The following is a 5,027-nucleotide window of genomic DNA, read 5'->3' on the forward strand; positions in this document are numbered from 1 at the left end:
CCGATGGCCATTTGGTTCCACCATGGACCGCAGCTGCAGTTATGAGGCACAACAAACATCGCAGCCCAGGCGGAGAGCTACTGCCACCCGCAAATGAGTCGTTGTCCAAGACTGTTCCAAATAAGGAACAGGCAACACGCCTATAACCACGTTCCCGCTTTGACTTTTGATGCCGACTTCAGCCTGGCCAACCCACCCAGTGGTTACACCCACAGGCCGTGCTAGAGCGTCCCTAGCCCCCTCGTCATCCCAAACTCATTCATTCGGCTCGCCAGTGCATCATCCACATACGAAATGGTATTGGTAACCTTTATGAGATTTAAAAATTTAAGGAGATAAGGCCACCAACTCCATGTGCCGATCCGAGGAACGCTGGCAAGCCCACATCCGCCGTACGCCGCAAACCGAGACCACCGTTACATATGGGCAAGGACGCTTGGACCCATTGCTCATCCGCAAGGGACACGTTCAATACAGTCTCCTTTGTATCTCTCAACGTGACGTCAAAAGAAGAAGTTTTACCCGAACACAACCATTGGAGTGGTTTTCAAAAATTGGTTATTTTTGGAACTGCGAAACACATTCGTAACAGAGTCAAGATGAGATGGGTATTAATACTCTTCAAACGTTCCTGGGCGAGCAAAAATAGACGCTTCCTGGTCTCTAGTGCACTAGAAATGGCCTCTTGGAAAATAGAAGAACCCAAGAGGGTAAAGGTCTCGTGTAAAAAGCCCTTGAGACCAGGAAGAAAGACCTTCAAGAAGTTAAAGAAGGAGAACAGGCGGGGTTAAATCTGTCCCATATTCGCCTTCAGTCCTATACCTCTCAAGGGGGGGGGGGGGGAAAGGAAAGCCAAGTCCTGCTTTACGACCTTAGGCTCCTTAGGTGCCATCATCTACGAGTAAATACCAAATATTAAGAGGTGATTTTCGAGACGACAGTGCTTCATGAATAGTAAGACTGAAGGTAAGCGGTCCAAGCTGATCTCCCTACTGCGCACCCACCTGCGAAAGAATTTTAGAATCGCCGTAGACAAGGTTAGAAGAAGAATGATAGACCTGGTGTAAAAAAGGTACAGGGTGGGAATGTATTTTTTCACTTCGCCCAACAGAACATCCCTCTCGCCAGTATTGGACGCGTTCTTGAGATCCTACTTCAAGACGACACAGTCTGGATTTCCGGGTTCCGTGACGAAAGTGCGTGTTGTGGATCGTGACCTCAGTGTTCCAAAACCCAGCTGAAAATGAGCTGGTCGAATTCCGTCTAAGCCACGGCTGACCCATTATGGAATGACCCTAGTGCTCGCACCACATCCTCCAAGTTTACCGGCAAGGCTTGAATGGACCGATCCGGCTCCCGAGGGAAATTTAACGTGCGGGACGCGGGAGGATGCTTCGAACACAAGCGTCTCAAGACCCGGAGGTGCTACCGAGTCATCAGGCGAACGGCCCCCACACACGGCCTCATATACTTTGGACTCTATAGTCTTAAGGACAGAATGCGACCTGGAGGAAGCCTGCCCGTCACTACTAAATTCAACCAAGTCCCATGTTCAAGTTTGGTCTCAGTTTGCGGCGTGTGGAGAATGTGGGCTTGCCAGTCTTCCTCGCATCAGCACATGGAGTTATTATAGTGGCCTTGTCTCTTAAAATTAAAAATTCTCATGAAACCCCATCGGGTTACCATTCCGTTTGTGCATGGTGCACTGGCGAGGTGGACGGCTCGACACCTAATAGCGTCGCTGCCTCGGGCTCCGCTGATATAACGAGTTTGGGATGACGTGGGGGCTAGAGACGCTCTGGCACTTGTGGGTGGGTGTGCCACTAGGGTGGATTTAGCCAGGCTGAAGTCGGTATCAAAAATCAAAGCGGGAGCGTGGTTATGGGCTTTGCTTGCTCCTTATTTGGAAATACTTCTGGACAACGACTCATTGTGGGTGGCAGTAGCTCTCCGCCTGGGCTGCGATGTTTGTGTGCCTCATAAATGCATCTGCGGCTCCATGGTGGAAGCAAATGGCCATCAGGGCTTAAGATGATCGGTATAACAAATAACACATAATTTCACAATATTATGCTATAAGTATTTAGTAGTATAATGTGTAGATATAATTTAGTTTTCTTTATGAAATCGTTGGAGTTGCAATTCTAACCTAACCTAGTTTTCAGGCAGTTTCGTTTCTTGATAGGGTCGCAGTTCTAACCTAACCTACTTTTTTGGCATAACACATTATTATTATAATAGTATTACGTATTCCAGATTATACCAATAATTCATTATACCCACTGAAAGTTATATCTACCAATAATATATCTAAAGTTGTTATACCTAGCCACCGGTACGCACCCTGGCCATTTCACGCGTTGAGTTCTTGTCGGTGTTCAGGAAAATTTCCGCGCTACTACGCTCTCTTTGACATACTGAAGAGGGCTTTAATATCCGCCAACATCCTCTGCGTTCTGGAGCCTCCGGTCCTCTGTCGAACCGACAGCAAAAGGCCAGATGGCTTAACTTTAGTGCCATGGCAGAACGGGAAGTGTTTGCTGTCGGACGTTACGTGCGTTAGTACTTTCGCCGCCTCGCACCTCAGCTGAATAGTCCGCGGCAATCCGCGGTGGATTTTGCGGTCAAAAAACGGCAGAATTATTCGGCACTATTATTTTGTTCCTCTTGCGTTTGAGGCGATTGTTTACATTCGGGAAGTGGGACGTCGAATTACGGAAAGGGGGTCTCACGCTCACGCCCGCGCGGATTCGTTCCCTGGTGCAAAGATTGTCTATCGCCATTAAACGTGGTAATGCGGCCAGTTTGATGGCTACCTTTGCGCCAGGGACAACTCGAGGGGGCCTTCTGGACTAAACTTAAGCTATTTATGTAACATTAATAAAAACAAATTAAAACTTCTAACTCTAAATTTCAAATACTTAGGGCCGAACATCATCTTTATTCGATGCAAACAGAACCGTAGCGATAAAATTATAACTACAAAATTTTGAAATAGATTTACTATTGAGGTTGCCTGGGAGAGATCCCTTAAAGGGATAAGTCCGCCTTTGTACAAGTATCTCAAAGTTTGTCAATTGTGTTGTGTTTCTTTTCTTTTGTACAATTAAGAGTTTACATACATACATATATTTTTTTCTTTTATCCTTTGGCAACATAAAAAGAACTTAAAGTTTTAAGGAATAATAATCATTATAATTTATAAATCTTAAGAAAATATAATGTTTCTATTTACCAAACATCGAATTGCAATGATATTTTACTACGTATATATACTAACACTTTTTTAATACACGATAAAGGTCAAGGTAATGACTAATTTCACCAAATCTATAATATTTCGTGAAGTTTTTTTGCTAATCCTGTTTGAATGTATGCTTTTGTATATGTTAAAATGGCTAAAATGCCAAACGTATGTTTTAGTTTTTAAGAACAAATAGCTAAATTCTTATAAATTAATTCTTATCAATACAACCAAACGACTAAAGGTGTATAAAACTTCAACTCGGGGAGGGCATAATTACTGAAGTGACAAAGGTATTTTCTTTTTTTTTGCACAAAATACTAAACGTCCAACATTTGCAAACTAGAAAAATGGCAAAAGACTGAACGACAGTAAATCGAAAATGGCAAAAAGGTAACAGTACTAAAATGAAAATAATGAAAGTGATGCTGCATTAAGTAATTTGCTTCCCAAATTGAAGCGTTTTTTGAAAGACTAAAGCGCCAAAAAAAGTTAAATTTTGCTCAATCGCTTTGAAACCTAGACAGTTCGATGCAGAAATTCGCTGATTCTGGTGATATGCATAACTCATTTTAGCCCAAAGTGTCGCTTTAGTACTTTTGCCTGCCGAGGCGACGAATATATACTCTTTAATTGTGAGGTATCTTTTAATGTGTGAAGGACTTTATTCTACTCCATAAATGCAAAAATAGAGTGTGTCTTTCTGTATTTGTTGCTCTTTTAAGCCCAACCTGCTGGTATCTGGTTGGATTTGCTAACGTGTATTTTATACTGAAGAAAGAAAGAAAGAGAAAACATTTAGTCGTATTTTACTGGATTCGTTTATGGGTTAGTTGCGTTTGCGTTCTTTGTTTTTATTTTCCGAGCTGAGGGAGGGCTGGAGAATTAACTGCACGACTGCAAATACTCACACAGGCGCGGCTATTTAACATAACTTGACCGTACTTCGCGGAAGAAACAAAATTAAATGCAGTTTATCCATTTTATTTCCAGTTTATCAATTTAGAAAAATCAAGGAGTTTCAATTCAACTGGCAAACCTAATGGATTGCCGTGAGCGAAGTTCTCAAAGCTTTCAAGCTAGTATAAAGCAACTCCTTAAAAGTGAATTGTAACGTATTGCATGCCATTGAAATAACTAAGAAGATTTAATTTAAGAGAAACGTCGGTACAAATGAAAAGATAATAAAGAGCGGGATAGAAGATAGATACGGTTGCTTACCTTTTTCTTAACTTGTGGTAAGACACAGAAGAGGCAGCGATGTTATGACGACACTATTAGCGTTAAATTGATAATTTTTTGCTATTTTACCTACTAATCGTTATACAGTTGCCCGCGACTTCAACTTTCTTTGCAATTTTCCGAGATAAAATCTATCCTAGGTTCTTTGCGGGTCCTCAAACTATCTCAATACCAATTTTCATGACGATTGTTTGATTAACTTTTTTAACTTTTAAATTATGGTGTGGAAGCGTAACAAACAAACATACTCATTTTCGCATTCATAAATATGGTCAGGATGCGAAATGTGCGTCTGTTTGTTAATGTAATATTTCAAAGAAAATCATTATTGGCTCTATAATACCCGTAGCATTGCAATTATGTTATAGCCACATTAAGTACGCATTGGTAGTCCTTGGTGATGGCCTTTTGGTGAGGCTCACACACAACGTATCACGCAACGAGCTATGGCTAGAGTTACACTCAGAGTTTCTTTCCGCTATATAGAATACGAAAAGAAGAAGAACTAAGGTCATCGAAATAACTCGAAGAATAGATAAGT

The 5,027-nt window shown here is 41.8% G+C and overlaps 1 protein-coding gene across 1 annotated transcript in view; it reads right to left on the bottom strand.

Annotated features, from left to right (window-relative positions):
• Positions 1 to 5,027, bottom strand: part of LOC141444213 (putative serine protease K12H4.7) — a 76,223-nt gene that overhangs the window by 41,621 nt on the left and 29,575 nt on the right. The window lies entirely within an intron of this gene.

The sequence above is a fragment of the Choristoneura fumiferana genome, chromosome 29 (assembly GCF_025370935.1).
Source record: "Choristoneura fumiferana chromosome 29, NRCan_CFum_1, whole genome shotgun sequence".
Lineage (NCBI taxonomy): Eukaryota > Metazoa > Arthropoda > Insecta > Lepidoptera > Tortricidae > Choristoneura > Choristoneura fumiferana.